The sequence below is a fragment of the Arachis ipaensis genome, chromosome B4 (genome assembly GCF_059453495.1).
Source record: "Arachis ipaensis isolate K30076 ecotype BB chromosome B4, ASM5945349v1, whole genome shotgun sequence".
NCBI classification, from domain to species: Eukaryota; Viridiplantae; Streptophyta; class Magnoliopsida; order Fabales; family Fabaceae; genus Arachis; species Arachis ipaensis.
In genome coordinates this window covers 80,679,828-80,691,487 of record NC_142439.1, presented here as the reverse complement: position 1 = coordinate 80,691,487, position 11,660 = coordinate 80,679,828, and the positions used below count along the sequence as shown (strand labels likewise).

The window sequence follows — 11,660 nt, the reverse complement described above, 5'->3', positions numbered from 1 at the left end:
CTGGGGAGTTCTTAGTAGGGTCGGGGTTATTAGTTACGTTCATTAATTCTATGTTGTTTAGCAGACTATTAGCAGAATACAAGGAAGCAGTAATTAGAAAACACAGATAAGTAGAGAAGATAGAGAAAAAAGATAGCAGAACACAAACAGAAGAATACAAGAAAATATCACAAGCGCAGAGAATGGAATACAAACAAGGAAAGCATACATTCATACCACAAACATAACAAAGGAAATGCGCAACCAAGTATGATGCATGTCTAGCCCTAGTGCAGGTAATGAGCTCATCTGTCGGTTACTAACCCGCTCCCGACGTTATCCAGCAACCTCTGTCTGGATAAGGCTTTCCTATTGGCTATACCCCTGTGTACAGGAAATAACCCCTCTGCCACCACAGGGTCCACTGCACGCAGGAAATAACACATCTGCCACTGCAGGGATGTACACCGACACACCTTCTGTATACAGGAAATAACCCCTCTGCCACTACAGAAATGGAACAGGTGGTCACGGTACTTCTGTAGCAGGAAATAACCCCTCTGCCTTACAGAAATAAAATATGGATCTGTACCGTAGGAAAGCATTCTCAGTGATCACACCATTATCTATCTGACTGCCTCACTGCAGCAGATGATCATACAAGTATATCTGGAGTTGCCTTAACGCAACAAATGAATAAACACATCTCTTGGGTTGCCTCAAGCAACAAATCATCACATAATCATTCTCATTATCATCATTCATCATCATTCTCATTATTCATCATCATTTTCACATTTTTATGCAGTACCTCTTTCCTTCTCTGTTCAATCATACTGTACAAACTTTACATCTTTCACTTTTACAACATCTTAATTCAAACCATTTCTCTTTATCACATTACTCTTTTCTCTTTGTATTTTTACTTTGCTCTGATTACTTTTTTTTTCTGTATTCCTTTATTCTGCTCTGGTTACTCTGTTCTCTGTGTTTCTTTACTCTGCTCTGATTTCTCTGTTTAACATATGTATTTAAAGCTTATGTAAATTTCGGTATGAATAGTTAGTCTGTCCCAAGTATAGGTTCATTAAGTCTATACTGAAACAGTTTAACTTTTCATATAATACCTAACCCTATTCGCAAATCAAGAACTAACTATGTTGCCCTAGTTCGTTCACTAGTCTTTGTCTGTTTCTCTGTTGTTAAAATTTTACAGACTTTTTCTTCGATTTTTATCTTTTCTTCAACTTTTTATCTTTTCTTTATCTTTGCCTCACTAATATGTTTTTACCACTCCCTAAGTGTTTTATGAAGGTAATTATGAGATTCTGCGCTTAAAGTTGTCTTTCTAAAGCTTTTACAGAAAACTGCCTTTTTCGCATTATTTTATTATTTTTATTAAAATATTATTTTTAATTAAATATTATTATTTAATATTTTATTATTTTTATTATTTTATCATTAAATTTTCGAAAATTAACTTACTTTTACTTTTAACCTTTAAAATTCACTTTTTACCACCCGTAATTTTTAATATTTCTACTTTTACCACCCTAACTTCCAGAAATTACTAAATAACCCCTCAAACACCAAAATAATTACTTTCTTGCCCTTTTTAAGATCTAAGGCCTGTTCTTCATTGTTCTTCATCACACTCAAAGTGTTCTTCATGTTCTTCATAAATTCTTCAGATTCCTTCTCTGTTTTTACCCGTTTTTCAGTCTTTTCAGCAACCGATTTTTACTATAATTCATAATAAATTAGCAGCCACTAAAACTCCATCTTTTCTTCATGATTTTAACACAAATTGAACCTCAATTTAAGCTTAGGGTTTCGTTTTTCCAGCTGCCCCAAGAACATGAACTTTAAAGCTTAAATTTCATCAAATTTCATCAGAATTTCACCAAATTTTCACCAAAAATCAATCATATATGCAACCAATTTTTAGCACAGCCAAATAATACAACATTCACACATCTCAAACACAATTAATCAAGATTAATTTCGTGACACCCTACCTGGTTTTGCTGCTCCTAATTCGGTTAAACTTTCAGGTGGTCCTTAAGCACTTTTTCCTCCTAAATCACATCAAGAACAACTTTAAATCCAAAAACTCTCAACTGACCAAATCTCACTCAGTATGTTAGGAAGAGATATCTCACCTTAGACTTGCTGGAAATTCACGTTTCTTAGCCCTCAAGTCAAGTTAAGCATGATTCCTAAGGAAGAACATCAAGAAAACACATGTTTTGCATGGTTTTCCTTGAAAACCGAATTGAAATGGGAGGGAAACAGCCATCTCACCTTAATTCCATCCTTGATAAGTCACATGGTTATGTAGAGGAAGAAGAGAGGATCATTTTGGTGAAATCGGAGTTTTGATTTGAGTTTTAGTGCAGAAGAAATCAAGCTTTGAAGATTAAGTGTTCATGAAAGTTTCTCTCTTTTCTCTCTTGTTATTTTCGGCCAAAATGAAGAAATGAGACAGCCTTGGAGGTCTTGGGGGTGTAAGGTGAGTTGTGATTGGTTGGCTGATGCGCATAAACTTGTTATGCTACGATTTAGGAAATTGCACGATCGGCAAAATTCCTTCCGGCAAGTGCACCGGTTATCGTCAAGTAAAAACTCACAATAGAGTGAGGTCGAATCCCACAAGGATTGGTTGAGTGAGCAATTCGGATTAGAAGTTGATGCCAAGGCATCTTAGGCTAGTTTCACTAGCATTTTTTTGATAGTTTTAGATGTTTTATGCATTTTCTTGAGCTTAAAGTAACCAAGAATGGTTAAAAGAAGAACAAAGCAATGAACCATCCAAACAGTATGATTTTGATGCAAATTCCATGAGTTTTTAGTTATATTACTTGAATGCTATGAATGGAAGATTTCTCATGAAATTTTGCAAGACTTTGATGCAATTGTTTGGATGATTTCAGGGAAGAAGAGGCTAGGCAAGGAAGCAACAAAGTCAATAAAGGAAGCTTGAATATCACATGTTGAGTTTAAGTTCCAGTTTAAGCCTAAACTGGAGCTTAAACGCCAGAATCATGAAGGCTAAGAAATGCTGAAACTGAAGTTTAAGTTCCACATGGATTGGTTTTCGATTGACAATTCTCAAATTGGAAGTTAACTAGATTGAGCATTTTTTTTTGTTTTGATTAATTCAGTACAAGTTACTTGTTGAATTTTAATTTCTGCACTCTGTTACATACTTTCTTTCTTTATGCCTTTAAATTCAAGCAACTAACTCACTGACTCACTAACTGTTTGAATTAATTCCTCAACTGCTCTAACCATACTCTTCCATTAACCAAGAGTATTTCACTTGTTTGTTGCCTGTGCTGTGTTCTTGTATGACAGGTAGGAGAGGAGAGACATCAACTCCTCCATATACCGAACCAGAGAGGACCCTTCATAGACTGAGAAGGGAAGCAAGAGGGAAGAGAGTACTGGGAGAAGAGGAATCTGAAGGAGAATCTGAGGACAATTTTGAGGAAGCTTTAGATCTCAACATGGATAGAGAAGTTCACAACCATGAGAGAGCTGATGGAAACAATGCCATTCCTGAGAGGAGGGTTCTTAGTTCATACATAAACCCAACCTCTGGGAATTGTGGTAGCAGCATCCAGAAACCACCCATCCAGGCCAACAATTTTGAGCTCAAACCACAGCTAATATCACTTGTGGAGAATCATTGTTCATTTGGTGGAAGTGCTAATGAAGACCCAAACCAACATCTCACAAAATTCCTGAGAATTTGTGACACTGTGAAGTCCAATGGAGTCCAGGAAGATGCCTATAAACTGCTTTTGTTCCCATTTTCACTTAGGGACAAAGCAGCTAAGTGGCTGGAATCATTCCCAAGGGGGAGTCTAACAACATGGGATGAGGTGGAAAGCAAGTTTCTGGCACGTTTCTACCCCCCACAAAAGGTCAATAGGCTTCGATCTGAGGTTCAGATGTTTAGACAACAAGATGGTGAAACTCTCTACGAGGCATGGGAGAGATTCAAGGATTTGACAAGGAAATGCCCACCAGACATGTTCCATGATTAGGTGCAATTGTATATTTTCTATGATGGACTCTCTTATGAATCAAGGAAGGCTGTAGACCATTCATCAGGAGGTTCATTGAACAGGAAAAAGACTGTGGAAGAAGCCATTGAAGTGATTGAGACAGTGACTGAGAACGAGTACTACTATGCATCAGAGAGGCACAACACTAAGGGAGTCATGGAGCTGAACCATGTGGATACAATTCTAGCCCAAAACAAGGTGTTTGCCAAGCAACTAGCAGAGCTTACCAGGCAATTAGAAACAAAGCAAGTGGCTGCAATTCACACACAAGATCAAGAGGAAGTAAGCATTGAAGGAGGTGATTGGGAAGAGGCCAACTATGTGGGAAACCAACAAAGGCAATCATATGATCCACATTCCAACACTTACAACCCAGGATGGAAAAATCACCCAAACTTTGGGTGGGGGAACCAACAAACCCAACCACAAAACCACAAACCTTACAACCACAACCAACATAACAATTCCACATACCAAAACTCCAACCAAAGATCATACGAAGCCACACAAAACACTTACTCCCAACCATCATATCATGGCCAAAATAATCAACCTACCCAACTTAATCCGAACCAACAATTTCAAGATCAATTAAACCGGATAGAAGGAATGATGGCAACCATGAGTCAAGACATAACCGAATTGAAAAGCTTCAGGGATGATGTGAGAGCTACCTTAAGAAACCATGGTGAAAAACTCAAGAGGATGGAGTCTCAAGTAGGAGAGCTATCTCAACAGGCCCCCAAATCAACTGCAGTGTTCCCTAGTGACACAGAAAAGAATCCTAAAGGGGAACAAAAGAGAGTGAGATGGGAAGAATGCAAGGCCATCACCATATTGAAGGAAGTTTCAGAAGAAGAAGGAATCAGGCCCTCAGAGCAGGAGCCAGAAATCTTGAAGGAAGGTGTGGAAGAAGTTAAGCAGGAAAGTGGAACTGAGCAAGCCAAGGAACTGCAAAAAGGCATGCTGGAAATATACCAACCAAAAGCACCATTTCCTCAGAGGTTAGGAGGAGGTGAAAAAGGGAAAACCTATTCAAGGTTTTTAGAGACATTTAAGTCTCTCCATATCAATATTCCCTTTCTTGAGATTCTCCATCAAATGCCTACACACATCAAGTATTTAAAGGAATTGTTGAGCAAGAAAAGAGTTTTGAAGGGAGGACAAACGGTAACAATGAACAAAGAATGCAGTGCCCTCATCAAGAAGGACACAGTCTCTAAGAAAACAGACCCAGGAAGTTTTCATATTCCTTGCATCATAGGAGAAACAAAAATTGACAGAGGATTCTGTGATCTAGGAGCTAGCATAAATGTGATGCCTCTAACTCTTATGAAGAGGCTACAACTGAATGAGGTGAGATCCACTGATGTAATCATACAACTGGCTGACAAAACTCAGAAGCAAGCTGAAGGGGTGGTTGAGAATGTGCTGGTGAAAGTGGGAGATTATTACTTCCCCACAGACTTTGTCATTTTGGACATGGAGGAAAGCTACTTACACCCTATCATTCTGGGAAGACCATTTCTAGCCACTACTAGAGCGCTCATAGATGTAGAACAAGGAGAGCTAATTCTGAGAATACATGATGAACAGCTCATTTTCAAAGTTTTCAAACCTGCATCTGAGCCTGAACCAGAACCTGAAAAGCCTAAGGATGATAGTAGCCATCTGTGTTTGGAGGAAAGTAATCCAGCAGCTGAAACTCTAAAACAATCCTTGGAAGGCAAACAAGAGTTGCAAGAGTTAAAGCCACAAGAATCAATGGAAACAGATCAGAAGGATCTTCCTAGCATAAGGGTCAATGAAGAAATCCTCAAGAGAAAGGGAAGAATGATAGGGAAATTACCAAGAGGGTGGAGAAACAAGAAAATTCCCACTGAAGGTTTTTCTCCGGGAGATAAAGTGATATCAAGTCATTATCTGCCAATTCCACCTGGCCTCAAAACCATTCCTTCCCAGCTCCCTCAAGTGTTCACAATCAGGAAAGTTCTTTCTATGGAACATTTAGAGGTCATGAAGGAATCAAGTGGGGACGTTTGCATAGTGAGAGGAGAAGACGTCAAGCACTACAATCCACCCTAACAAGGGACAACCGTCAAGCTAGTGACGTTAAAGAAGCGCTTCATGGGAGGCAACCCATGTTTTTAATATCCTTACTCTTTATTGTTTTGTTTTGCATCTAATAAAGCATGGTTTCTTATGCATGAACTTGAATCCTCAGGACAACTGCTGAAAGAGTGCACTAAACATTGCATGTAAAATACAATTTGTCTCTAAGTTTGGTGTGCCTGAAGGCACCCAAATTTTATTCAAAATGCATTCAATTTTTCATGCAAGGTGCACAACCAAACATTAAGTTTGGTGTTCCTCTTTGAACACGGTTCATGAAAAGCAAGAAGTTCCTCTGGATTTCGAAATTCATGACAAGTAGACCATTAGCATGTTTTAATACTTTGGTTTCAATTACTTAGGGTAGTAACTCTGTTTAGAATCAAAGAGCCAAAGTGACTATGATTTATTAGAATTATGCACATTCATTAAGGACAACCAATATGGATTTCATGTCATCAGGAGACTTTACCAAACACTAAGTTTGGTGTCCAATAATAAGTGTGCATACATACAAAAGTCACGGCTATAAGCTCATGGAGTCAATCATTGATTTACATGTGCAAGTACTATTCATCATTCACATGGACCGAAAAATGATAGCAAACTTTTTTGTTTGTGCAGGTACAAAAGAAAAGACAAAAATGGAGGAAAAAGACAAAGGGAGGTACGGTGCTTGGTCAAAAAGAAAGTTCACAAGTCTTTGAAGCTAACACATGGGAAGAGGAAGTTCTGCAAGAAAAGATTGCTACATGTACAACCTAATGCACCCAGAATACTTCCAAGAAAATGAAAAGCAATTCGTCCTTCTCCCTAATTCATATATTTACCATCAAGCCACCCTTCACAAACCACCCTAGCCGTCCATTTTTCACTTAAGGGCCCTATAAAGAACCACTTGGGGAACGAGTTCAACACCACCAAATCTCCTTCATGCACATTTTCTTCATCATAGCATAAACTATCTCTTGCCGAAAACAACCTCCCACATTTCCAACGACACTTCTTGCTTCACCTTGTCAACTTTAGCTTGTCACTTACCCCAAAACTAAAGAACCAATGGCAGCTTCATCTAGCCACAAAAGAAGAAAAGACAAGCAACCAATGGAGGAGAACAGGGAATTCGATGCAAGGAGATACAAATCAGTTTTCCATGAGATTCAAGCCGAATGGATGAGACCTAAAAGGGTACTAGCTGAGGTTCCCTTTGACCTTGAAAAGGATGAGTTCCCAGGTGTTTGGGAGAAGATCAAAAAGAGGAAGTGGGAGCTCCTGACTAAGCCAATCACTAAAATCAACATCAACTTGGTGAAGGAGTTCTATGCAAATGCAGTGAGGAAAGACTCAACCAAGAAACCCACATACAAAAGCTATGTGAGAGGGGTGGAAGTTGACTTCAGCCCCAAGGCAATCATGAAAACTCTTGGCCTGAAAAACATACATTTCAGCCAAGCAAGTTATGAGGAAAGGATGATAGGAGAACCTGACTACACGACTATTGCTGAAGATCTTTGTGCCATCAGAGCTGAATGGGTGAGAAAAACAAGAGGGGCTCCAAGAGTCTTGAGAAGGGGAGACCTAACACCTGAAGCTAAAGGGTGGTATGCAATAGTTAGGAGATCTATCCTATCCACTGCAAACTCTTCAGAAATAGTCCCTAAAAGAGCCATCTTGCTACATTGCATTATGGTGGGAGGGGAGATCAAAGTTCATAAACTCATTGCTGAACAGATACAAGAGTTTAGTGAGAAAAGTGACCCTGAATCCTGGCTCCACTTCCCTAGCACTATCATTAGACTATGCATCGATGCCCAAGTACCACTTGAAGATGAAAGACCTAATTGGCTATATCCTGGATTGGCCATAACTGCGTACAGAATGACTCTTGGCCCAACTGCTCCAAGACATACAAGAAGAAGAAATGAAGAAAGGCAACAAGCGGAAGCCGAGCAAGAAGCAGAACAAGAAGGACAGGAAGGAGAAGACAGAGAAGAAGAGTAAGAAGAGCAAGCAATTCCAGAAAGAAGACAACGAATTCCCAGAGACCCCATGGATATGAGCAGAATGCAGGAAATCATGGAAGGAATGTCTCAACAATACATGAGGTCTCAGGAGAGACAAGAGGACTTTCACCTAAAAATGATGGATATGCAAAGGAACTTTGAATCAAGATTCTTAGATCTGCAAAGGGAACAGAATTTGCACTTACAGGAATCCTTCAGCCACATATGCCAACACCAAGATGCCAATGTCTTGGCAATCAAGGAAGCCACCACTTTACAGAATGCAAGATACTCAGTCCAAGCTGATTACAACATCAGTTCGCAAATCAAGCTTAACTACATAGGGGAACATCTACACAAGATGGACCCAGCATTCCCAGCTTTTGATGAGTATTTCAAAGGGAGGAAAGAAGGAGAAATAAACAAGGCAATGATCCTTGAAAAAGGAGTGGAAGAAACGATGAAAAAGGCTGGATTCTGGAAAAAGCTCATAAGAAAAGACAAAGGAAGCACAAGTGGTCAAAAAGAGGCAGGAAGCAAGAAGAAGCAGGATCCCAAGAATTAAGAAGAACCAAGCAATAAATAAGAGGTGGTCTCGTTCCTTAATAATCAAATGATAATTGGTGAATTGTCTTTATGAGCTTTCTTTCATCATAAGTCATTTAAGTGTCATGTGGAGTTTTTTTTTTAGTATGAGTGTCTGTTTATTGCTTTGAATAAAGTGAATGCCTAGATGTTTGGATATAACTTCACCTTCTTAAACAAGTGCTTGCCATGCTTGTTCTGTTTCCAAAAATAAAAGAAAAGTTTGAACAAAAGTAACTTGGCTAAATTAGTGACAAATCAAGTAGAATTAAGTGGTGGTATGCATGCTTGATTGTTCAGTCAGATCACTGGAAATAGAGTGTAGAATTATCATTTTTTAGTGGAAATTAGGATGCTGTCTATGGATCTTGATGAATAAATGTCTTTGGCCATGAAAAAGAAAGAAAAAGAAGAAGAAAAAGCCACTGAAAAAGGGCAACCAAAAAGAAAAAAATTTGAGAAAATAAGCTAGGCACCAATGGTTTGAACTTCTGAGACAAATGCCTGTGGTGTTCATGTATTAAGGATATGCTTGGATGAATAGGTTCTGAGGAGTGTTTCAACACTTGGTAACTTGGGTTAACTAACCTGGGATTATCAACCAAAAGTCCATTATCAAGAGCAACCTAAATACAAAACATTTAGTCACACAAAGAGGTGCTGGGCACCAATGTCTCAAGAAGAAATGTGAACTAAAATGCCTGAAGTGGATATGTGTAGTGCACTGATAAGAAAAAGAAAATGCCAAAGGCTTGTGCAACACATGACACCAAGCAAACAAGGAGCAAAGGAGCTCTAAGAAAAAGAAAAGAAAAACAAAGAAGAGAAAAGTGCCAAGGACATAAGAATAACAAGAGGCCATAGCAGTGTTTGATGGATGCAATGAAAAAGTGATGATCTTACTTGATAAGTATGGAAAAGTGATGCTGCAACTTTCTGCATAAAACCCTTTTGATGAACTTCAAATGCTTGCTAATATAGCCAATGTAATTGCTTTCTGTTTCATACTTTCTTCTCAAATAACTCAGGACTTGCTTAGGGACAAGCAAGTATTAAGTTTGGTGTTGTGATGCCAAGGCATCTTAGGCTAGTTTCACTAGCATTTTTTTGATAGTTTTAGATGTTTTATGCATTTTCTTGAGCTTAAAGTAACCAAGAATGGTTAAAAGAAGAACAAAGCAATGAACCATCCAAACAGTATGATTTTGATGCAAATTCCATATGTTTTTAGTTATATTACTTGAATGCTATGAATGGAAGATTTCTCATGAAATTTTGCAAGACTTTGATGCAATTGTTTGGATGATTTCAGGGAAGAAGAGGCTAGGCAAGGAAGCAACAAAGTCAATAAAGGAAGCTTGAATATCACATGTTGAGTTTAAGTTCCAGTTTAAGCCTAAACTGGAGCTTAAACGCCAGAATCATGAAGGCTAAGAAATGCTGAAACTGAAGTTTAACCTCCAGTTTAACCTTAAACTGGAGGTTAAACGCCAGAATGAAAGTCTCACCAAAGAAGCATTCCACGTTTAACCTCCAGTTTAACCTTAAACTGGAGGTTAAACGCCAGAATGAGAATGCCAATCAGGAAGCATTTCCACGTTTAACCTCCAGTTTAACCTTAAACTGGAGGTTAAACGCCAGAAATGGGAAGTGCACCAGGGAGCCATTTCCACGTTTAAGCTCCAGTTTGACCTTAAACTGGAGCTTAGACGTGTTCGACCAAGTTTTCTCCTTCAGGGTTGCTTTCTCCATTTCCACGTTTAAGCTCCAGTTTAACCTTAAACTGGAGCTTAAACGTGTTCGACCTCCAGGATGCCTTCTTCCATTTCCACGTTTAAGCTCCAGTTTAACCTTAAACTGGAGCTTAAACGTGTTCGACCTCCAGGGCTGCCTTTTCTATCTCCACGTTTAAGCTTCAGTTTAACCTTAAACTGAAGCTTAAACGTGTTCGACTAAGTTACCCTCCAGGGCTGCCTTCTTCCATTTCCACGTTTAAGCTTCAGTTTAACCTTAAACTGAAGCTTAAACGTGCTTCCACAAAAGGCATCACTGGAAGTGTCTGGCGTTTAAGCTACAGTTTAAGCTTAAACTGCAACTTAAACGCCACTCTTGGAAAAGGTTTCTGGGCCAAAAATATTGCGGTTTAAGTTAGTCTTTGAGCACAAACATTAACTTAAACTTACTCTGGCATGAAACCCAATTGAATATCATGGTTTATGGGATTGGGCCTGAAGGATTGATGAGTCTGAAATTTCAATTTGTTGAGTCATGTATTATTATTTGATTATCACTAAGTTGGCTCAATGAATGTTACAGAATTTGGATCAGCAGCCTCATCAAGATTATGGATCATAAACCCAAAGCAAAAGGAAAGCAGGGAGAGGCCTCAAAGCCCAAGAAACATAACAGAAGCTCAATATAGAAAGTGTATAAATAGGATAGAATTTAAGTTAGGAAGGACTTTTACTTTTTCATTTGGCTAGTTTTCATATCTTTGTAATTGAATTCAGAGCTATGACTCACTAAACCCCCTTTCATTGGGTTAGGGAGCTCTATTGTAATTCAACACTAAGGGAGTCATGGAGCTGAACCAGTCGTTGTAGTATAGTGGTGAGTATTCCCGCCTGTCACGCGGGTGACCCGGGTTCGTTCCCCGGCAACGGCGCCATAAACTTGATGCGCATAAACTAGTTATGCTACGATTTAGGAAATTGCACGATCGGCAAAATTCCTTCCGGCAAGTGCACCGGTTATCGTCAAGTAAAAACTCACAATAGAGTGAGGTCAAATCCCACAAGGATTGGTTGAGTGAGCAATTCGGATTAGAAGTATGTTCTAGTTGAGCGGAATCAAGATTTAGATGAGAATTGCGGAATGTAAAATTGCATGAATTAAAGAGCGAGAAGCT

At 38.9% G+C, this 11,660-nt stretch overlaps 2 non-coding genes across 2 annotated transcripts; one reads left to right on the top strand and one right to left on the bottom strand.

Moving 5' to 3' along the window:
• Positions 1–3,914: 3,914 nt before the first annotated feature.
• LOC148568102 (small nucleolar RNA R71) lies at positions 3,915–4,018 on the bottom strand. Its single transcript, XR_015881975.1, has one exon. It is a non-coding gene; the product is annotated as a small nucleolar RNA R71 (small nucleolar RNA).
• Positions 4,019–11,345: 7,327 nt separating this feature from the next.
• On the top strand, positions 11,346–11,417 carry TRNAD-GUC (transfer RNA aspartic acid (anticodon GUC)). Its single transcript has one exon. It is a non-coding gene; the product is annotated as a tRNA-Asp (tRNA).
• Positions 11,418–11,660: the final 243 nt, after the last annotated feature.